Source organism: Macaca fascicularis, chromosome 8 (genome assembly GCF_037993035.2).
Source record: "Macaca fascicularis isolate 582-1 chromosome 8, T2T-MFA8v1.1".
Taxonomy (NCBI): Eukaryota; Metazoa; Chordata; class Mammalia; order Primates; family Cercopithecidae; genus Macaca; species Macaca fascicularis.
In genome coordinates this window covers 9,416,670-9,440,996 of record NC_088382.1, presented here as the reverse complement: position 1 = coordinate 9,440,996, position 24,327 = coordinate 9,416,670, and the positions used below count along the sequence as shown (strand labels likewise).

Below are 24,327 nucleotides of genomic sequence, written 5' to 3'. Positions count from 1 at the left end.
GACACAGGTTCATCTTCAGGGACTTCGATGGGTCCTCATAGTCCACCCCCATTTCAGTGCTGCCAAATGAGGCAAGTGGCTTCCACTAGAAAGCAGAGTAAAGGACATCAGCATCACCCTGTGGAGGGTGTGATCAAATAGGATGAATCTGCTGCCTCGTTCTCCCAGTGCTGTCACCCCAAACCACTCAGTACCTGTCCATGACTACACACAGGCCTTCTCCGTGTCGTCGGGAAAACACCCACCAGCAGCCGGAGCTTGCTGACCTCCACAGAGGGCTTGGGCCGTGAGGTAGGGCTCTCTGGCTTGCGGCCCTGGCTCAGCCTTTTACTAACCTTGTGATTTTGGACAGGTCACTTAACCTCTCAGAGAACAGTAAAGGAAACTACAGTATCTCACAGAGATGTCTGAGTACTAGAGGAGATAATACCTGAAAAGAAATTCAAACAGGAGGTGGTCATAGGAAGAGTGCAATCAATGTTAGCTGTTATGACTATTCTCTGCATGGCAATCCCCCAAACGGCTGTAGGGGGGGCGTGCTGGGGCCAGAAACCACTCCACGGAACAATGCCTGTTGTCAGAGAAGTGCGGCATTATAATCAGCAGGCGCCAGGTCATTACTCTCCCCTGTGACCAGGGAGCACTGTTCTTACCAGAGGAAGGGGGACGGGGAATTTTGAAAGGTAGATAAAAACACCAACCAAACAAAACACTGAGGCAAAACTAAAAACAACAGCATCCGCAGTCTTCTACAGATGGCCCCAAAGTATTTTGTCCATGTTCTCAGAGGGCAGGCAGTCAGTTTAAAGTACCCAGCCTATGGCTGTCCGTGGAACTCTGTATCAGTGTGCTCAGGCTGCCATAACAAAATGCCACAAGACTGGGTGGCTTAAACAAAAGAAGGTTATTGTCTCACAATTCTGGAGGCTGGAAGTCCAAGATCAAAGTGGCTGCTGGTTTGGTTCCTTCTGAGGCCTCTCTCCTTGATTTGCAGACAGCTCTCTTCCCCCTGTGTTCTCACACCATCTCTCCTCTGTACACACACATCCCTGGTGTCTCTGTGTGCTTCCTCGTTTTGTAAGGACACCAGTTAGGTTGGACACAGGCCCTCCTGAAATAACTCATTTTAATGTAATCACCCCTTTAGGGCTCTATCCTGAAGTATAGTCATTCTGAGGTGCTAGAGTCAGACCTTCAACATATGAATTTTAGGGAAACACAATGCCCTTCATAACAAACTCTATCCACAGAATTTCAAGATGTGCAGAATACAGACTTTAGGAGGACTTTAGAAATAACTGAGTTTCCAGCCTGGGCAACATGACGAGACCCCGTCTCTATGAAAAGGCAAAGTGACATGCAGCTGTAGCCCCAGCTACTTGGGAGGCTGAGGTGACAGGGTCACTTGAGCCTGGGAGGTCGAGGCTGTAATGAGCCATGATCATACCACTGCACTCCAGCCTGGGCAACAGAGTGAGAACAAATGAATGAACGAACGATCAAAAGAAAGAAAGAGAGAGAGGAAGGGAGGGAAGGAGAGGGAGGAAGAAAGAACGAGAGAAGGAGAGGGAGGGAGGAAGGAAGGAAGAAAGGGGAAGAGAAGGGAAGGGAAGGGAAGGGAAGGGAAGGGAAGGGAAGGGAAGGGAACGGAAGGGAAGGGAAGGGAAGGGAAGGGAAGGGAAGGGAACGGAAAGGAAGGGAAGGGAAGGGAAAGGAAGGGAAGGGAAATCACTGAGTCCCTCTGAGTCTCTCCTTTACCTCAGTTCAGAATAAGGGAGCCTTGGTTCCCTCCTGACTGTCATTCATTTCACGTGTCCAGTCATCGTGGCTACAGTGATGACGGTAAATGTCTTGCATGTTAGGAACTATTCTAAATTCTTTGTATACTTCAGCTTGTTGAATCCTCACAAAGAGACAGGTATTATTACTATCCCCATTTTAAGGCAAGGAAACTAACCACAGCTAGGTTGGGCAACTCTTCCAATTCTTGGAGCTGTTGAATGTCTGTGGCAGGGTTTGAGCCCATGGAGTCTTGCTCTAGACTCCAAGGTGTTAACCATTAACCTTTTTCAGAGACACATGAGGACCCACATGTAAAGACCCACACTATTTGGGCATCTTGCCTTTAATTTAAAAGAAAACTTAATGAACATTTTCTGAGTGCCTTTTGAGGACCAGCCACTTTACAGCCTGCTCTCACAAGAACTCTAAGAACTCTTGTAATCTTAGTTTTGGAGATGGGAAAACTGAGGCTCAGTTGTGAAGTGACACAGCTGGAATCTCACAGCTGGTAAGTTTACGAAACTAAAATTTCAACTTTGAGATGCTTGATGGTAAAGTGCTCATTATGCTGGACTCAGTTGCTTCTGAGGCTGAAAAAAGTTCCTTCTGAACACTCCACACCAGTGGTTTTGGGGGTTTATTTTTGCTTTTGCTCTGTGAGCTTGGTGCCTGAGTGGTAGTGAAAATCAACTTAGTTGGTCAAAACCAACTTTAGAAAATGAAATAGAGATGAAGTGGTATCAGCAAAAAGGCAGACTAGGCAGTCCCACCCCTGTTCATCCATAAAAACGATGATTTAACAACTACCCATGTATGAAAATGGCTCTGAGAGAACTCCAAAGTGTAATTAGAAAGCTGCAACACCCCAGTGGATTGCAGTAATAGAGGACAGCCACGTAGAAAACTACTGGAAGCATTTCATTTGTATCACCCCAATCCCACGCTGGCACAGCTCGGATGCCAAGAGGTACACCCTTGGTCACAACTTCCTCCAGTGGGAAAAAAGGATAGCAGGAGGACCCTGGAAGCCTTTACAACTGAGGACACTAACAGCCCTTACTGCTTGCTGCCGCAGGCACCTACAGCCTTTGCCACTGAGTACCACACAGTCTTCATCAATGCTGAACCTAGCTGACAGAGCTGCTCAAAGTCCATAGCACTGTGCCCCTCCAGAGCCAGAGCCATCACTGCTCCTTTCCTGGGACATGAGTCACCACTATGCTTCCCCCAAGGCTGGAGTCACCACCATGTGCATTCTTGCACCCCATCCCATTATGCGTACCCGCCAATCAGACCCATCACTAATGGTGGCCATGTACTCACTGGTCAGCCTTGGCATCACCATGTGCACCCAGAAATGGCACCTCTGCTTGCCTTAGAATCAGCATCCCTGGACCTTGTGCCGAACCCAGCACTACTCACAACCCTTTTCAACCAGTGCCCTTGTGCCCACCCATAGGTAAAGCCCTTTTCCTACCAAAGCCAGTTTGTAAAGTCTGGAAGAGGTGGCTACTCCTTTATGTGAAGGCACCAAGGCAAGGCTAAAAGGTACACAAAAAAATCAAGGAAACATGACAGCAACAAATGAACACGATAAATGTCTAGTAAATAACCCCCTCAAAATTGAGATCTATGAATTTCCTGACAAAGAATTCAAAATATTATTTTAAAGAAGCTCGGTGAGCTATAAGAAAACGGAGTTCCTGAACTCAGGAAGAGAGTACATGAACAAAAGGAGATGTTCAGGAGATAGAAATAATTAAAAAAAAAAAAAAAAAAGAACCAAGTAGAAATTCTGGAGTTGCAGGATACAATCAATGAAATGAGAAATGCAGTAGAGAGTTTCAACAGCAGACTTGCACAGAAGAATCAGTTAACTCGAAGACAAGTAATTTGAAATTACAGTCAGAGGTGTGAAAAAGAATTTTTAAAAATGAAGAAATCCTATAAGATTTATGGTATAGCATCAAGTGAACCAAGTACACATTCTGTAAGTTCCAGAAGATGAGAGAGAGAAGTGAGAACTTACCCTCACTTCTAATTCCTGAAATTTCTGGAGATTCTGGGATGAAAATAGAATCTTCTCTTTTCTTTGTTGATAGCTAGATTTATGAAGCCCATCTTTGGTTTCACTGATTATCTCTTTTCTTTATTTGCCTTTTATTTCATTGATTTCTGCTCTAATTTATTAACTTCCTTTTACTTACATTGTGTTTCGCTTGTTCTTCTTTTTCAGTGATTGTAGACCAACCTTGTGTTTTTTCTAATATTAATATTTATAGCTACAAATTTCCCTCTAATTTTTTAGCTGCTGCCCTAAAATTTTATGTTACACTTTCATTTTGATTCAGGTCAATATATTTCTTAATTTTTCATTTAATTTCTTCTTTGGGGTTATTTAGAAGTGTGTTGTTTAATTTACACCAAACAAATGTACACCAAATAAATTTAACAAAATTATTTCTGTTATTGATTTCTAATTTAATTCCATTATGGTTGGAGAATATACTTTGCATAATTTTATTCCTTTTATAGTCATTGAGACTTTCTTTAAGACCCTATGGCTTACATAGGGTCTTTCCTGGTGATGTTTTATGTCAGCTTGAAAATAATGGATATTCTGGGTGGATTGCTTACATATGTCAGTTTATTCAGGTTGTTTGATAATGTTCTTCAGTTCTTTTTTATCCTTTCTGACTTTCTCTCCACTTGTTCTATCAATTACTGAAAGAAAAGTATCAAAATCTTCAACCGTAATTGGTATACTGGGTATTAAAACTTTTAATTCAGTCAGATTTTGCCTCCCATGTTTTAGGGCTTTTTAAAAAGGTACATGAATATAATTTTGACATCTCTGGCTATTGCTTGCTCTTTTCTTGTTATGAAGTCACCCTTTTGCCCAGTAATATGTGTTACCTTAAAGTCTATTTTGTCTGATATTAATATAGGTACTCCAGTTGTAATCTATTTATTGTTCACATGGTATGTAGTTTTTTTGGATCCTTTTACTTTTAATCTGTTTGTCATTGAATTTAAAGTTTATTTTTTGCAGCCAGCATAGAATTGGGTCTTGCTTTCTTTTCAGTCTAACAGTCTTTGCATTTTGATTGGAGTGTTTAATTCTTTTAAATTTAATAAAGTTTTTTATGTTTGGATTTACATTTACAATTTTGTTATTTTTTCTACTTGTCATGTCCTTTTTGTTCCTCTGTTCTTCTTTAATTGACTACTTTTGTTATTTTATTTTTTAATTTATTTTTGAGACAGGTTCTCACTCTGTCACTCAGGCCGGAGTGCAGTGGCACAATCATGGCTCACTGCAACCTCTACCTCCCAGGCTCAAATGATCTTTCCATCTCAGACACCTGAGTAGCTAGGACCACAGGTGCATGCCACCACGCCCGACTAATTTTTGTATTTTTTGTAGAGACAGGGTTTTGCCGTGTTGCCCAGGCTGGTCTTGCACTCCTGGCTCAAGCAATCCTCCCACATTAGCCACCCAAATTGCTGGGATTACATGCTTAAGCTACAGTGCTTGGCCAACTACTTTTATATTAAAATATTTTTAATATACCATTTAAATTATTCTGTTTATTTTTTAACTCTGTTTCTTTGAATCTTTTTTCCTTAGTAGTTGCTGCAGGGATTACAATATGCATCTTCAATTTAGCATAATCTACTTTAAACTCATACTGATTTACTTTTTTTGGTGAAAAATAGAAACTGCACAATTATAGCTTCATTTCTTACCCTCCCTCCTCTGTGCTGTTATTGTCATGTATATTGTATATACATGTATATATTGTCATGTATACTGTGTTATAAACCCACAGTATGGCATTATAATTTCTGATTTAAATAATTGTGTATGTGTTTTAAAGTTAAAAGAAGAAAAAGTAATGTATACACATACATTATATATTTTTATTATTGTGTAATATATTTTCACTTTACCTACATGTTTACCATTCCCAGTGCTCTTCTTTTCTTTCTGTGAACTGGGTTACTATCTGATATTATTCTCTTTCATTTTAAAGGACTGCCTTTAATTTTTCTTGTAGTGTAAGTCCAACAGAACGAAATTCCCTGTTTTGCTTATCTGGAAAAATATTTATTTCACCTCAATTTTTGAAGGGTAGTTTTATTAGATAGTAAATTTGTAGGTGAAAGTCCTTGTTCTTGTTTTTATTGTTCTTTCCAGCGCTTTAAACATGTCATTCCTTCACCGTCCAGCCACTATTGTTTCTGATGAGAAATCAACCATCAATCATGTTGTCTTTAATGTGATGTATCTGTTTCTCTCTCTTTCTCTTACTGCTTGCAATGTTATCTCCTTTATTTGACTTTTGGCGTTTTGACTATGTCTAGGTGTGATTCTCTTTAAGTTTTTTTTGTTTTGCTTTTTTTTTTTTTTCACCTTGGGTTTATTCAGTTTCTTGACTCTGTAAGTTAATGGTATTTACTCACATGGAGACTTTTCAAATTTTTTTTTTTTTTTTTTTTTTTTTTAATAATTGTTCTGTGCCTCTTTCTCTTTCCTCTCCTTTTGGGACTCCTATTACATTTGTGTTTGAACACTTTATGTTGTCTGGCATGTCTGTAAGGCTCTGTTAATTTTTCTTAACTTTTTGTTCTCTGTTCTTTGGACTGCATAACTTCTGCTCTATCTTCAAATGTACAGCTTCTTTCTTCTGCCATCTCAGATCTGCTCTTGAACCCATGTAGTGAATTTTTGTAATTTTCAGCTGTAGAAATCCCATGTGATTTTTTTTTTGTAATTTCCACTTGTCTATTGAAAGTATATTGGTTCACCGTTAACATAATTTTATTTAATTCTTTGAACATTTTTCTTTAATTCCTTGAGCACAGCTATAACAACTGCTTTGAAGTCATGTCTTAATCTACTCTCTGTTTTGGTTTTTCTGGTCACACTTTCCTGTTTCATTGCATGTCTAGTAATTTCTGGTTGAAAACTAGACATTGCAGTGATTCTAGATTCCATTCACTTTCCTAAAATTTGTTGGTTTTCTGTTTTAGTAACTTCTCTGGACTTAAATTGCAGAATTAATCTCCTCCATGGTGTGCAGCCACCAATACTACAGTGCAGTTTTGATTATAATATTTTTCTTTGTTTTTCAGTCTGACTCCATAAAGGTGTCCTCGATTCCTGTATTATATGATGATGAGACAATTATTTGGACAGAAGTTACGCTCAGATACCGTGAACAACTAAGCCTCCCACCCTCTGCCGCCAGAGCTGTGTGTGGCTGGAGAAACACATTAACATGTACAAGTACTCACGCAAGGTGGGAGGGTGAGACGGGGGTGAGGATTGAAAAAGTACCTACTGGAACAACATGGCAAAACCCTGTCTCTGCAAAAAATACAAAACACTAGCTGGGTGCGGTGGCACATGCCTGTGGTCCCAGCTACTTGGAGACTGAGATGAGAGGATCACTTGAGCCCAGGAGGTCAAGGCTGTAATGAGCTGTGACCACACTATGGCACTCCAGCTTGGGGGACAGAGTGAGACCCTGTCTCAAAGAAGAAAAAAAACTACCTATTGGGTACAATGTTTACCATTTAGGTGATGGGCACACTAAAAGCCCAGACTTCACCATTATGCAATATATGCATGTAAGAAACATGCACTTGTACCCTCTAAATACATACAAACAAATTAATTTTAAAGTAAACAAAAAATTTTTTGCACATCCTCAGGTCTCCCTTGGCTCTCACTTTTTGCTGCCCTTTTTTTGGGTTTCTTCCCTAGTCACAGATGTGCAGGGAGTTTATTGTCTCAGCCCTCTCATGGCTTGCTTACTTCCAAGTTCTCCTCATCACAATTCTGGCTGATCTCCTGTCTGCCATGAACAGAAGCTGTAACCTCAAGCCAGTAAAGCTGCAGGTCTTTATTTTCTCCCTAGAACTGATTCCATGAACTTTAACCCATAAAACTTCAGATTCTCATTTCCCCCATCCCAGACCAAATCTACCACTTTCTGCTGGTATAGCTACTGGTTTTCTTTTTATCTATTTATTTATTCATTTATTTATTTAACTTATTTTTGAGATGGAGTCTCACTCTGTCACCCAGGCTGGATTGCAGTGGTGGGATCTCAGCTTACTGCAGCCTCCACCTCCCGGGTTCAAGCGATTCCCGTGCCTCAGCCTCCTGAGTAGATAGGACTACAAGTGCCCATCATCACGCCAAAATAATTTTTGTATTTTTAGTAGAGATGGGGTTTCACCATGTTGTCCAGGCTGGTCTTGAACTCCTGACCTCAAGTGATCTGCCCCCCTCAGTGTTGTGATTACAGGCATGAGCCACCGCACCCCACCTAGCTACTGGTTTTCAATGATAGCCCTCAAACCAAGCCCACCATTCCCATTAGGTAACCTAATGCTTTTCCTCACTCAGGCCAGGGGCTGGGGAGCTTCAGGCAAGATGTCCACAGACTCATGGCCATTTTGATGCAGGAGCAGCTTTATAAGATTAAACACTTATCAGTTCGTTGTCTGCTTTTGGTCATTTTCTAGTACCCAGAAATTGTTGTTTTGACAATTTTGTCTAGTTTTATACTAGTTTTCTTCAAAAAGAAATTGGCCAACTTCTTAGACCCTTCTGAGGTGAATCTTGGACTGGATTAGTTTCACGTTTCTTCCACTTAAATACTTTATTGCCCACAGCTTTTGATTTTGATCAGAGATGTACTGATATTAGGAGGCTGGTGAAAGCACATGGAAGGAGAGCTGAATTTTGCATAAGTCACCTCAAATGTACAAAAATAAATGGGAGAACCAGTGATGCTGAACGCTGAACTGGGTGTTTCAGAGCTGGGGTCTAGTCTAGTCCAGCCTTGAGAAAACCTCTTTGAGGTTTTCTAACAAAAGTATCTAACAAAAGACTCCCCAAGCCTCCCCTAACAAGTGTCACTGTGCCCATCTTCTCCCCGGGGTCCTTTCCCCACCTCTCTTCTGCCTTTCTCATGGGCCTGCGACTGTGAGGGTGAAAATGGCTGAAATTAACTTTCACTTCTGCTCAGACATCTGGAACCCATGAGCAAAGTCATTTCCTTGTTTTCTTTCTGAGTGGCTGCTGGAATCGTGTGTGTGTGTGTGTGTGTGTGTGTGTGTGTGTGTGTGTTTGTGTGTGTGTCTGGTATTGTTTTTGTTATTTTCCAACCTCTGTCTGTTGGGGTGGACAGAATGGTGATGTTTTATCACAGATCACATAAGGGCCAGCACTCCTCCCTGCAAACTCTCACATCCCCTCCCACTCTAACCTTGGAATAGACGGAAAATGTATTTTCTTCGTAGGAAGCTGGGTTTCCTGCTCTCCGCTACATTCTCTATATCCTCAAGTCCAAGTATATAAAAGTTGTCCAGAAGTCATCTATTTAGGCCCTTCTGACAAAATGTTAGAGGCGGTTCAGGCAGCATCACAACATCCTGGTTCAGTAAAGACTCAGCCCAGGGATCTGTCTCTAAGAGTCTGTAGGAGTCTTAGTCATGAACCATGTTCAAAGCCATCTCCTTGGCAGCTTCCCCCAGTTACCCCTGATAGAATTATTGCCCCCGCCTCTGGTCTAGCACTGTGCCCCATTGAGGCCTCTGGCTACATCTACTATGCTCCACTGCAGTGATCTCCTTATCAGGCCCCTTCCCCAAGCTCCTTAGGCTGAGACCCTCAGAGGAGGATGGAGCGTAGCTGCATTGGTATCCCCAGCCTCCAGCGGGTGCTTACCACAGAGCAGGTGTTCAGAAAAACAGTGGTGCATTAATTGAATTGAAATAGGAAGACTAAGTCATCTCATCTCAAATCAGTCACTTTTTAAATCAGAAGTTCGCAGAGTTTGGAACTCATGTTTCATGTTTGGGTCTGCATAGTAGGTATCAGGAGACGAATGTAAGAGTAAATTAACAGGAGCTGCCATGGACTGAGCAGGCCCAGGGTTCTGGACATTGTTCTGAGCCCTTTGCTACCATGTAGAGAAGATCAACTTTGGGACTTAAAGCAATTAGCCACATTCACATCAGCTTCCAGGTATTTGGAGTTTATCATGTGCTAAATATGGTAATAGATACTTTTTATGTATGAATCCATTTATTCTCACAAAAACCCCTTGGGGAAGTGAAACAGATTATTTCCACAGTGTCTTAAAACCCCAGAACTCTGCGTTGCTGCCTCTGTTGACGTGAACACCTGTCAAACCTGCAACTCACAGCTCAGTATTGTCTTAGTCCCATCCAAGGAAATGAACTCCATGAGGAAACTCAGATTCTGGACTGCGGGGTAGAAGCTGCCTTGTCTGCCCCCCACACCCACTCTCAAGGATCCAAGACTATGAAGGGAGAAGAGAGAGCCCACTGAGTGACTTCCTCTTATAAGCCAATATCAAGACACTGGTGGAAAGGAACCAGCTGACCAGTGGCTCACTGTGTCTGGCTGGACCGGCGAGACTCTGAGGTCATCACAGAAACCTTCCTGGTCCCATCGGTCCCTTGACTGCTGTGTACAGGATGCCACCCACCACTCCAGACACCACTCACCACTCTTGATGTTGGGATCCTTCTCCTATTACCTCCATTATTCTTGTTCTCTACTCCTCTGAGTTTTCATAGCCAAGTAAATTTTCACCATTGAAGAGGCTCTGAGATCCAAGTCAACTACTAGCTAGGGTGCTATAAAACACATGGGAAATTAGCTTTTACCAAGCACCAATTCTATGCCCACCATTCATACCCATTCTACCGTTTAATGCTGATAGTATCCTGTGAGCTAGCTATTATTAGCATCATTTAAAGACAAAACAAAATCAGCGAGGCCAAGAGAACGGCTGCCGTGGTGCACACAGATGGCACATGGTAGATCCCAAGCTCTCTCCATGAGATCCACAGCGTTTGTCCACAAGGCAAGGCAAATTACCTTGTAGAGTCAGCGTGGAGGTTTGCTAACTCTGCCGGACTCAGTGCAGGAAAAATACCAGCCGTGCTGTTAAACCAAAACCCCATGAGAAAATTTTCTGGTGACAGAGGGGCATTGTGACCCACGTGGCCCAGGGCTAGAGAAAGGGCAGCTACTCATGGTCCTTCCTCACAAGTTTTCCTGGAGCAGAGGGACACCCCCAAGCCCAGGGAGCCCACAGGAGCTTCAGGAGGGCTCGGCTGAAGGGCGGAGCCCCTGCTGCACTTGCTCATTGGGGGCTGGGGAGGCTCTGATCGCAGACCGGGGGTGCTGCCACCTCTGTCTGCTGCCGGTAGAAAGCCACAAGCCATGAAAACTGATTGAGATGAGAAGAATTCATCTGGGACTGGCTTTTGCTTTAGGATGGTGTTGGAAGTTGCTGGTTGTCGCTGGAAGTCTGCTCCACTGTAAGGGTGCTGGGATTTGAAGAGCTATGGTGAAACACCACTGAAGCATTGCCAAGGTAAGGCCCTCTGTCTTCCGGGTTCTTTATCGTCTTCTTTAAATTGTGTAAATGGTGCTCTAAGGCCAGCAGTGGGGCAAGCAGGCAAAGACATTGCTGTGGGTGCCACAGATGGAGGAAGAGGCATGAATAGGATCGCTGCCTAAGCTCTGAATCGATTGCTCCGTGGTTTGTGCGTTTCCAGTTTTGAGAATTTTAATTTATAAAAGTTCATCCATCCAGGGTAGATTCTGCTTTTTGGAAAAGGCAGTGAATGTGCCACAGAGGAAAGAAAGGACGTGGGATGTGGAGAGGGGGTTTGGTGGGCACACACAGGCCACTGCTGCGCTCCCGGCGAGTCACTCGGCCTCTTGATAGGAGGTGATATTGACTGCGCAGAGCTGACGGAGGTCAGCGGTCACGCGCGGGGAGCATCTGGCTCAAAGCAAATGACTGGTTGTTGCTTTCATTTTATTTTGTTTGTTTCTGAATGAAGTTGTTCCATGTTTCAGCCATTCAGGGATGGGGTGACTGAATAGATGTAATGATGATCTTCTTGGTTAAGAGATCTATTTTGCCAGGAAACACCAACTGTGAAAAGGAAAGCATAGTTGATCACATATTTTGAAAGGATTTGTTTAAATTGTAAGGCTTTGACAATATTTCCATTTATCTGGTAATGTGGGTGGATGAAGTTCACCCTCATCTACCCACATTACCAAGGAACTAAGGAATCGTGCGTTCATGGTAACAGAGAGGAATTTGCTATGATATGTGCAGATCCTCCTCCCTCGGGAGAGTGGGGCTTAATTCCCCTCACCTTGAGTGAGGCCTGGACTAAGAGTATGGAAAGGAAGAAATAGTAGCTCTGCAGTAGAGAAACCTGCAGATGCCAGCTTCACCAAGGGATCAAGCTTAGCATCACCAGGAATAAGCTGGGCTGCTATTGTGAACTGCCACGACAGTGCGGTTCTCCCCGCCAACTCATAACCCTAGTCTAATCATGAGAAAGCATCATGATTAAAAAATCCAAATTGGGGAAGATTCCATATCATATTTCATCTTCAAAAATGTCAAGGTCATGAAAAACAAAGAAAGACAGGCAAAGTGTCACAGATCAGAGGAGACATGACGGTCAGGACACCCAAACCCAGAATTCACATCCTGTATTGGATCCCAGAACAACACCGCAAAGGTCGTTAGTGGAAAAATAGGTGAAATCTAGACAAGGTCTGGGGTCTCGCTAATATTATGGTAACAATTGCTCCTTAGTTCTGGCAAACGTACCATGGTTAGGTAAGGTGCTCACATTAGAAGAACCCGGTGAAGAGAATATGGAAATTCTCCGTACTATCCTTGTAATTTTTCTCCAAATCTAAAATTACCTCAAAATAAAGAGTTAAAAGAAAAGTTAGACTCAGTCTTCCTCAGAGCAGAAGTAGCCAAATCCTGATCATTCTTGGGAAAACTGGCGTTCATGGCCTGGCGGTCGCACCCTCTCTTTGAACATTCTCGAATATAGCAGGCCTTTTGCATTTTTGACCATCCATCATTCTCTCTCCCAACCCCTACCTTACTCCAGAATAGCTCTGTATTTGCCTCTCTTCATGGTATTTCTCATGATTTTTTTGTTGTCGTGTTGTTCAATGGGTTTTGTGGGGGTTGTTTTTTGTTCATGTTTTTTGTTTTTCAGAGATGGGGTCTTGCTCTGTCGCCCAGGCTGGAGTGCAGTGGCAAGAGATCATAACTCGCTGCAGCACTGACCTCCTGGGCTCAAGCAATCCTCCCACCTCAGCCTCCTGAGTAGCTGGGACCACAGGTATGCTGCTGTGCCTGGCTAATTTTTTAATCTTATTTTTTGAAGAGATGGGGTCTCGCTTTGTTGCCCAGGCTGGTCTCCAACCCCTGGCTTCAAGCCATCCTCCCACCTTGGCCTCCCACAGTGCTGGGATTGCAGGCAAGAGTCACTGCGACTGGCCCAGCATGCCTTTTTTTTTTTTTTTTTTGAGATGGAGTCTCGCAATGTTGCCCAGGCTGGAGTGCAGTGGTGCGATCTCGGCTCACTGCAAGCTCCGCCTCCTAGGTTTGTGCCATTCTCCTGCCTCAGCCTCCCGAGTAGCTGGGACTACAGGTGCCCTCCACCACTCCCAGATAATTTTTTGTATTTTTAGTAGAGACAGGGTTTCATCGTGTTAGCCAGGATGGTCTCGATCTCCTGACCTCGTGATTCGCCCGTCTCGCCTCCCAAAGTGCTGGGATTACAGGTGTGAGCCACCGCGCCCGGCGCCAGCATGCATTTTCGAGCCTTTGCTCTGTGGCAGGGGCTGCAGGACTGAATACAGCCTCATTTACCCAGCCAAACTCACTGCACTGGTGCAGGCTCCTGGCACCCCAAGCACAGGCCCAGCTACCCAGACCTGACTCCTCTCCAGGAAGGAAGCAGAAAGCCAGGAATGGAGGGAGTAAGGACCCAGGCCCCTGGGGGAGTACAGCGTTCCAGCCAGATGGAATCTGCTGTCCTCTGGGCTCAACCAGCCTCATAGAATCCGGTCTGCCAAGTGGCTGTGAGCTGGGCTGGACAGACCTTCCTCGAGAGTAAACTGTGGCCTCCAGGATGTAGAGAGGGGACTCAAAGGGCCAGCTCCTGTTTGAGTGAGGACTCTGACCTTGTGAGCCCACCTGCAGCCTGGGGTCTGCAGCCTTGGGGACTGGTCACCGGTGGCCAGCATCCTGGCTTGCAGGGTTCATGTATGTGGAGAGGTAACAGCAAGACAGAGAAACCTGGCCCCCCCTGCAGGTCCAGCAGAGCAGGTGAGCCCTGCTCAAAGGCGATGCTGCGCCTGATTAGAGAAAAGCTTCCGAAGCAGGTGAGGAGGAAAAAAGAATGATGAAGCTACAGGAAGACAGCACGTAGATGGAAATCTCAAGATACTGAGATGGAAATCAATCACAAAACTCTTACAGGAAAATCACAGCTAAAAGGTGGTGATTACACGTGGGGCTGAAGTGCCTTTCCTGTCACATCTGCTACTCCACTGCCAGCCTGCTGCTACCCCATAGCAGCCCTCACATTTCTGGAATGTTCTGTGGCATGCTCCTGCTTGCCTGAATCCCTTCCCCACCTTCCCACCTAGGCAACTCGCATTTGCTCTGACATCCAGGGTAGGTGCGAATGTCTCCTCCCAATCACAGTGCCCAAGCCCATTTGTGTGTCCCCAGCAACCAACAGCACACACCCAGGGCTCTGGGTTGCAGGCCTGCCAGGTTCTCTAGGAAGCTCCTGAGGACAAGGACAGGCCCTACATGTGCCTCGAGGCCCCAGCACCCAGCACAGTGCCTGGCCCATCAGGGGTATCTGGTAAAGTGGTTCTTGAGTTAAAGACACAAGGGCAAAACCTTGAATGAAAATCCAGGTTAAGACATGAGGATGAAAGCTTGAAAGAGGAAAAGCAAAGATAATTGAATGATCATCCCTAACTGTGGTATACTCCAGTGCCATCAGCTTGCTGGGGTTTTGACAGGACCCTTGGAAGAAAGAGAAGACGCATCTGAGGCCTCTGGCACATTCCACTTCCTGCAGACAGTGTGGTATAGAGGAAAGCACTGGGGCTTCCTGCCAGCCAGGTCTGTCTGGCTCTGCACCTGCCAGCTGGGAGTGTGAAGTGGGAGCAGTTGCACCCACCCCCGAGCTCAGACATGAGAACGGAACAGAACCATGGGATGGGGATCTAGAGCCTAAGACATAGAGGAGGCTCCTCCTCGTCCACTGTGGGGCTTGTGCAACCCCTTCATCAAAGGGCTAGTGCTTCCCACATTGTATGCAAGGAAGTTTTCTCATGTGCCTTCTCGTCACGACTCGCTGCTGGTCTTTTTGCACACTTTGGTACCTAGGATGCTGAACCTGGACCAGTGGGAGGCAAACAAGACACACCTGGGATGCAAAATGTAAGGAGGCTCCCAGGCTCAGGTCGTTCAAGTGCAGGAAAGGTTTGCGTATGTGTGAAACGCACAATGCCATGAGATGTCTATAAGGGCATTTGAGGTTCTGCGCTTAACGGATGAAGTGGGTCCTGAGCATTGAGTCCGTGGATTCCTGATGAGTTTCCTGGTGCTCTGAGCTCCCTGAACTTGTAAGCAAGCTTTTGTGTAGGTAGGTACTTACAGTTTTTGTCAGATTCCCAAAGGGGTCTGTGAGCCCCAAAATGTTTGGAATCACCCAGTTAAATATCTAGGAAGGATACTTTAATTTTCTTTCTCAGTGTGTTGTGGATATGAGGAAGTGGAAAGGACTTGGACACAGAAGTCAGACAAAGCAGCCACATCTGAGCAGTCCCATCCTGCAGTGTAGTGGTTAGATGCTGGCCTTGTCAACCAGAGGGCTCCAGTACAAGGTCCAGTCCTGGCAACGTGAGCGGGTCATGTGTGCCTTCCTGAGATGACAATAGTCTGATCCCACTATATACTAGCAGGCTTACCTAGCTCGGGTAGGTGAATTATACCCTCTCAGTCTTATTTCTTTATTCATTGATAATAGCACATCACAGGATTATCAGAATTAAATTACAAAGCCCTGATTTTTAGGTGAGTTGAAGCTGAGGAGCACACAACATTTCTTACAGGTTGCCCTCAATTCTCAATGTCAGAACCACCAGGGGGTCCTTGTACTTCAAAAAGACACATCTTTTTTTTTTTTTTTTTTTTTTTGAGACAGAGTCTCGCTCTGTCACCCAGGCTGGGGTACAGTGGCCGGATCTCAGCTCACTGCAAGCTCCGCCTCCCGGGTTTAGACCATTCTCCTGCCTCAGCCTCCCGAGTAGCTGGGACTACAGGCGCCCGCCACCTCGCCCGGCTAGTTTTTTGTATTTTTTAGTAGAGACGGGGTTTCACCGTGTTAGCCAGGATGGTCTCGATCTCCTGACCTCGTGATCCGCCCGTCTCGGCCTCCCAAAGTGCTGGGATTACAGGCTTGAGCCACCGCGCCCAGCCAAAAAGACACATCTTACATGACAACTTCTTTGATATACTTTTATGCCCAATATTCATTTTGAAATCTCAAAAAGGAGAGCATGGGTGTTGTTTCTCAAAAGACATAGTTAATTTAATAAGATTGAGAGACATGAACCTAGACACAGTCATGGGCCACATAACAAGATTTCGGTCAATGATGGACTGCATATATGATGGTGGTCTCATAAGATGAAGACACTGTATTTTGACTGTGCCTGTTCTATGTCTAGAGATGCAAATATTCACCACTGTGTTACTGTTGCCCACAGTATTTAGTACAGTCACAGGCTGTATAGGTGTGGAGCCTAGGAGCAACAGGCTATGTCACACAGCCTATGTGTGGAGCAGGCTCTACCATCTAAGTTTTGTACACGATGTTCACGCAACAACAAAATCACCTAATGACGCGTTTTCCGGAACAGATCCTCGTGGTTAAGCAATGCGTAACTGTATTTTGGGAACTTCCACTGTATCCAGATAGTCAGTCCAAGAGCTCTATGGTTGGATCTCACAGTGCTTGAGATGCTGAGAGAATGTCATTTCCTGAGTCAGATGTGGACATTCTTTCTTGGCATGGGTACATTGCTGTGGCTTGTGCTGAAAGCTGCATAAGAAACAGAGGTTGGAAACTCACGGTGGCATTTATTGCTGAGATGACGCTAAGCTGTTCGCCATTCCACCCGGGACCTCCATAGAAGGAGCCCGGGGAGGATCTCCAGATGGATCTGGAATCATGGATTTCCAGATCTAGGAAATCCATGCCTCCCTGGAGCAATGGATGTCTTACAGACACTGTGACTCTTCAAACTGAATATTTTCTTCTCTGTACTTTAGACTCCAGGACACTTAGAACCCAATTTGCATCTAACCACCAGCAGTTGGGTAACAGCATGTCACAGTCTGTATTTCCGCGCACCAGCTTTATACACAATTTTTTTTTCTGCCCCTAACTTACCGTTTGGTCTAATTTCTTTGTTTTTCTATCCTGTTGTATTGTATGTATTTTTATAAGTGGTCTCAAATCTTTTCTGGAAACATCAGGAAATGAATAAATAAACAAATACAAGCAGGACAGCATTTCTGAAAGAGCCTGATATATAGTGTGGGTGCCCACTAAGGATTAGTTCCCTATCTGTGCACAAAACAGAAAAATTCACTGAGGGAGCCAAACTGCAGTTAAATGTCCAGCTGTGAGTCTACTGCAGTTATAGAAATAGCTTATTTTTACACATATTCCACCTTAGATTGATTTGGGGGTTTGTTGTTGCTGTTGTTTGAGACAAGGTCTCACTCTGTTGCCAAGGCTGGAGTGCAGTGGTTTGATCTCAGCTCACTGCATCCTCTGCCTCCTGGGTTCAAGCTATTCTTCCACTTCAGCCTCCGGAGTAGCTAGGACTACAGGTGTGCACCACCACGCCCAGCTAATTTTTGTATTTTTTTTGATAGAGACAGGGTTTCATCATGTTGGTCAGGCTGTTCTCAAACTCTGAACCTCAAGTGATCTACCTGCGTTGGCCTCCCAAAGTGTTGGGATTACAGGCATGAGCCACTTCACCTGGCCTGTTTCTTTGTTTTGTTTTGTTTTGTTTTTGTTTGAGAGGGTTTCGCTCTGTCTCCCAGGCTGGAGTGCAGTGGTGCAATCATGGCTTAATGCAGCCTCCACTTCCCCAGCTCAGGCAATCCTCCCACCTCAGCCTCCCAAGTAGTTGGGGCCACAGGTGTGCACCATCATGCCTGGCTAATTTTTGTTTTTTGTAGAGATGGGTTTTCACCATGTTGTTGAGGCTGGTCTCAAACTCCTGAGCTCAGGCAATCCGCCTGCCTCAGCCTCCCAAAGTGCTGGGATTACGGGCGTGAGTTGCCATGCCTGACCCTACCTTTTATTGTTAAAGATTATATAAAATTATTTTAAGATTCTTTTATTCCTGCCATTTCTGTGGTGCAATTGGATTTTTACATGAAGTTAAATAATACTTTTTATTTTGGCCGGGCACCCTGGTTCACACCTGCAATCTCAGCATTTTGGGATGCCAAGGTGGGAGGATTCTTGAGGTCAGGGGTTCGAGACAAGCCTGGCCAACATGGTGAAACCTCATCTCTACTAAAAATACAAAAATTAGCTAGCCTTGATGGCAGGTGCCTGTAATCCCAGCTACGTAGAAGGCTGAGGCAGGAGAATTGCTTGAATCCAGGAGGTGGAGATTGTAGTGAGCTGAGACCGCGCCACTGCACTCCAGCTTGGGTAACAGAGTGAAAATAAAAAATTAAATGATACTTTTATTTTTTATTTGAATAAATAAAAGTATACTTTTTAAAGTGTTACACATGAAAATAGGTTCAAAAGTCATAGCCCATTTTCTTGATTTTATTTGGTGCTTTATAGGAAAGGCTAAACTCTTTTTTTTTACACATTAGCATGGAAAGGAATCATTTCTACTTTGTGGTGTCTGTCCGTCTATCTGATGGGCTTGCTGGCACCTGCCAGTGTGAGATCAAGATAGGCATCTTGTAGACGAAGAGCATGGCTTGCTGGTAAATGTTTAACCACCAGCTTTCCGGGAAGCAAATGTATTGTATACATATATAATTTATAGTAACATGTACTGATATAAAGGATGCATAGCACTTAATTTGCAAGTAATAACAAAGTATGCAATAGTCCCTATCCTAAATACTGCATAGGCAATTGAGTCTCATAGAAAGCTTTCGTGTCTTTGCCACCATCATATCTATAGCCAAGCAATGGTTGCAGTGGATGAGCAAGTGTGGGGTCGGCACAAACACTGAAATGTTCATTCATGTTAAGGAGCAGATCAAAGTGAAACAACAAAGACGTCTGGCAGGCTGCAGCCTTAGTGCCATGAGCAGCTTCTTTGCTGAATTGGATAATAGTTTTTCAATATTCATAAAAGTTTCCTCAATGTTTTGTGCTACTCACAGTGTTCTAGCTACAGAGAAGATGCTCTTTTAAGTATAGAAAATCCACGAAACAAATCAATGTCAACCTATAGCATTTGCCTGTTGCTGTTATGTAAATACTCCCACCAGGGCCAATTTCAAGTCACCAACACGACTTGTGTGAACATGGGTTTGAGACGCGCAGTAGCATAGCATGATAGAGTACTTCCGCCTTACAGACACAATTAAAGAACCTCAAAGCATAGCTATTTTTTTTTTTTTTTTTGAGACGGAGTCTCGCTCTGTCGCCCAGGCTGGAGTGCAGTGGCGCAATCTCGGCTCACTGCAAGCTCCGCCTCCCGGGTTCATGCCATTCTCCTGCCTCAGCCTCCTGAGTAGCTGGGACTACAGGCGCCCGCCCCTGCGCCCAGCTAATTTTTTCTATTTTTAGTAGAGACGGGGTTTCACCATGGTCTCGATCTCCTGACCTTGTGATCCGCCCACCTCGGCCTCCCAAAGTGCTGGGATTACAGGCGTGAGCCACCACGCCCGGCCAGCATAGCTATTATTAAGATGTAGTAAAAATAATTAGGAAGTGATAAGGTTTAAGTATTTATAACCTTTGCTTTAATAGAATTCATTTAATTATATCTTGTGTGATTTAACATTAATTTTTTATCATTTTAATTTCATACAGTTTTCTTTTTTTTTTTTTTCTTTGAGAAGGAGTCTCACTCTGTTCCCCAGGCTGGAGTGCAGTGGCATGATCTCGGCTCACTGCAACCTCCGCCTCCTGGGTTCAAGGGATTCTCCTGCTTCATCCTCCCAAGTAGTTGGGATTACAGGCACCCGCCACCATGCCTGGCTAATTTTTGTATTTTTAGTAAAGTTGACCAGGCTGGTCTTGAACTCCTGACCTCAAGTGATCCACCCGCCTCAGTCTCCCAAACTGCTGGGATTACAGACATGAGCCACCATGCCCGGCCCATACAGTTTTTATACCTTAATCTTGCATAATGATTTGAATAATTCAACTCACAAAATTCATGAGAATTTAACGATCAGCTCTTGCACGCGGGCACAAGCTGGCCCCCAGTGCGTCACCGACAGGGAGACAGAGTGTTTGGAGGCCACACCGTAGATCAGGGTCTACAGCTGAGTGGGGACTAGTGGAGAATAACTTGCCTTCTGGGCTCTCCTGAGTCCTGAGCCTGACGGTGGAGGCCTGGGTGGGTGACCCTGCTTTGTGCTTGGTGGCAGGGAAAGGGGGGTGGGTCTATGGGCCTGGATGGAGAACCTGTCCCCATGGCTGTCATGTCCCTACACCAGCTGCTGCCAGCCACTGTGGGGCTCGCAAGTCCCCACTCACCAAACGGCTGCTGTTTTCCACAACCATGTGATACAAGAATGTCCTCTTGGGTGCCTTCTCATCCCCACTCTCTGTTGGCCTCTTTGCACACCTTGATACCTGGGATGCTGAGCCAGGACCAGGAGGTGGTAAAGACACACCTGGGGTGCAAAACGTAAGGAGGTGCTGATGCTTGAGGTTGTTCAAGTGCAAAGAATGTTTGTGTATGTGTGAAGCACACAACCACAGGTAGCATCTACAAGGACATTTAATGTTCTGCACTTAGTGGATTAAGCTGATTCTGACCTTCCAGCCCCTGGGATCCTGATGAGTCCCCAGGTAGCCTGTCAGTTCCCGATCTTGGATGCGAGTTTGTATGTAGGTGGGCATTCTTCTGCAAAGAAGCTTTTACCCAGTTTCATCAGATCGGAAAGATCTGGGGGTGCTGGCACAGGAAGGATTGACATCTGGTAACTCCCAAAGGGAGAGGTGCAGCTTTGTCACCTGCCCCTGTGTCAACAAGGGGTGCTCTTTTTTTTCTGTTCCATCCTGTGCCCAAGCCTCATGCAGGGTGACCCTTTTTGGAGAGACCTTTGCCACTGGGTCAGTGTGAGCATGTGGCCAGGCGGTTTCCTGCAGTGGACCGGGGCTCTGTGCGCTGTCTAAAGTGAGCAGAGGGTGCTCTTCCTTGGCGAGGTCTGAGGGCTGAGACTGGCAAGGAGACACCTGCTCTCTGGATCACCAGGCTGGGGGTTCCTATGTGCAGGTGTGGAGGATGGAAGGGGCCACTCTGCCCTTTTTCCTGCCAGGGCCTCACCTCTGCCGGGGCTGCTGGCCTCCCTGGGCTTGCAGTGAAAGGCTTGCCGGCTCCCACCCTCCCCTGCTGGTCAAGGGCATTTTCCCAGGTTCCTGCACCCCACGTTGCCACCAAGACAAGTGTCCTGTGGGAACTAGCAAGTGGGAATCAAAACTAGCCCCAGACAGGCTCCCGGCCAGGAGACGAAGGGATCTACCCTGGGACTAACGTCCCCCCAGCCTTTCTTGGAGCTTGGGTCCTGGCTTTAGAAAGATCCCATTCACAGCCAGGCACAGTGGCACACACCTGTAATCCCAGTACTTCGGGAGGCCGAGGCAGGCAGATCACTTGAGGTCAGGAGTTTGAGACCATCCTGGCCAACATGGCGAAACTCCGTCTCTACTAAAAATACAAAAAATTAGCTGGGTGTGGTGGTGCACAACTGTAATCCCAGCTACTCAGGAGACTGAGGTAGGAGAATCGCTTGAACCCAAGAGGTGGAGGTTGCAGTGAGCCAAGATCACACCACTGCACTCCAGCCTGGGCAACAGAACGAGATTCCATCTCCAAAAAAAATAAAAGAAAGAAAGAAAGATCCCACTCACCTGCACAACAGCCACACTCCTTTGTGGCCAAGGAAAGGGTTTCAAACCTTTCTCTACAAGGCCCCTTGAAGAGGGATAGCACGGATTGCAGTGGGGGCCATGTGCCATACATTCATGGCTCCACACCTTGGCAGCACGGAACCTTCTGTTTTCAAATCAGATTCCCCTAATTGCTGCCTGCCCATAAAGCCACCCTCTCATGATGGAGTTCCATCCTTCTCCCTCCCTCCTCCTATTTATTTTTGGACTGTCCAAATGACCTGCGTGTAAGAAAATTGACATCTTGATGTTTTGTCTTCCTTTTGTTGACTGAAGACCTGCTGACAAACGACTGAGGAAGAAGGCATAAATCTGAATGGAGAGAAGTAGGCACCTTCAGGAGCTGGTTATCCGAGTGTGTGTAATGCCATCACAGGGACGTGCGTTTAATATATTTTATCAATCTGCATAGCTAAATACTTTTAGTTAATTGCAGGTGGGAGGGGCTGCTAGCTCAGGCTCCATGGAGCATGTGCTCAAAAATCGTCTCCAATGTGGTGACTTGCTGCTCGAGGACAGTCTAAGCGACTGAGGAGTGTGCCCCGTCCCCACCTCTGAGATGGGGCCTGATAAGGGTGCTTGCCTATTTAGCGTTGGGCACCCTGGCACTCTCTAGCATGTGGCGTTTGGCCTAAGTGGCCCATGCGGACTCTGTTTCAAGGATTTTACAACAAGAAAGACCAAAATGAGGACATCTCTGTGGCCATATCTCGAGCAAGGGGGTGATTGATATAGAGCATATGCACAAACACACATGCACAGACACGTGCAGACACGTACATGCACACAGACACACAGACACACACGCATAAGAACACACACAGAAACACATAGACACCCACACATATACACACATGCACAGACACGTGCAGACACGTACATGCACACAGACACACAGACACACACGCATAAGAACACACACAGAAACACATAGACACCCACACATATACACACATGCAGACATGTAGAAATACATAGACACAGAGGAACACACAAAGATACACAGGCACACATACAGGTATCTCTACACGCTTACCAAAACAACAGCAAAACCACCTACCATGACAAGTATCATTGCAACAAAAATGAACAAATAAATTATGCGCCGTCAGGTTTCCCAAGCCTTATCTATTTCGTAGAAATCTAGTTGCTGGAGTACCATCCTTTGCCAAGTTCTTTCTATTCTTTCTACTGCACAAAGTTTTCTGCTGTCAAATGGCAAGAGGTCTCTGTTTTCTCCTTGGAATGGGCCTGGAGATGGGAGACAGCACCCACTTCCCCACCCCTTGTCCCCGAGCCCAGCATGGTGACCTGCCAAGCCAGAGGGTGACCTGAACACTCACATCTCAATGCAGGGTCAACCGTAGCATCTGGTCGGTGTCCCTGAGTGAGGGCAAAGTTGCAATAACACCTGTTCTCTCCTTTCTCAAATTCGCTCCCAAGCTCCATTGCTTTCGTTCAGCCCCTCACCCCCTCTAGACTGGGCAGTTCTGCATCCTTGGAGCTCATTTATCTGCCTTCAGAATCTGATGTTCCAATTCATCCCATGTGTGACTGGCAAGGTCTTTCTAAAACTCAAATGTGGCCCTATCAACCCCCAGGGTAAAGCCACCATAAACTCCTCTATGTTTGAGAACAAGGGCCAAGTCTCCCATTGAGGCCTCCAGGGAGTGGACAGTCTGGGTCTCCTTTCTTCTCCAGGAACGCTGGGCCCATCTGTCCTGTCCCTGAGGACTCCCTGACACACATGACACTTCCAAGCTTTGGCCAACCCCACTCCCTGCCTGAAATGCCCATCTCCTTCAGAGAGCTTCTGTGAATCCTTGGAGGTCCAGTCCTAACGTCCCTACCTCCAATAAGACCTCTCCCCATCTTCCTCTCGCCCTGCCCCTGTCCCCACCAGGCATGACAAATCGCTTCCCACACTGGGCCCAACAGGGAGGCAGACAGTAGAACAGGTTTTGGGCCAGGTGCCAGGTGCCAGGTGCCAGGTGCACATGGCTCTTCATCCTGGTTCCCTGCTGCACACCTGGAGAGCTGAGTGCTTTTCCTGAGGTCATGCAGAAGGTGACCAGCCTGACTCAGGAGCTATCTCTTTGCCACATCATGGGGTGTCTTTAAGGTGACTTTGAATGTGCTTGAAGCTCTTTTATGTCCTGTTTGCAGACCTGGAGGAGAACAATGCCAGGGCTTTTTGTCTTCCCAAGGTCACAGCCTGAAGACACTCAGGGATGTATTTGGCTCATTTATCATTTTTTAGAAAAAAAGAAAACAACAGAATGTGCTGAATCATTGCAATTGTTGGCAATGGCACTAGTTTCTTGGAGGGTGGAAGGGCAGGTTAGTCTTCCTATGAGGGCATTCCTGGCCTCTGGAGGGGTGTGGGCAGGCTCAGGTGAATGACTGACAGACTGGATTTATGTATGTTGAGTGTGAATCTCA

General features: G+C 45.5%; 1 protein-coding gene across 3 annotated transcripts in view; it reads left to right on the top strand.

Moving 5' to 3' along the window:
• Nucleotides 1–11,031: 11,031 nt before the first annotated feature.
• BLK (BLK proto-oncogene, Src family tyrosine kinase) overlaps nt 11,032–24,327 on the top strand; it is a 75,278-nt gene continuing 61,982 nt past the window's right edge. For all 3 annotated transcript variants that reach the window (XM_005562580.5, XM_045397850.3, XM_073999958.1), the window contains exon 1: nt 11,032–11,213. The gene's annotated coding sequence lies outside the window, so the exon portion shown is untranslated. The remainder of the gene's footprint in view (nt 11,214–24,327) is intronic.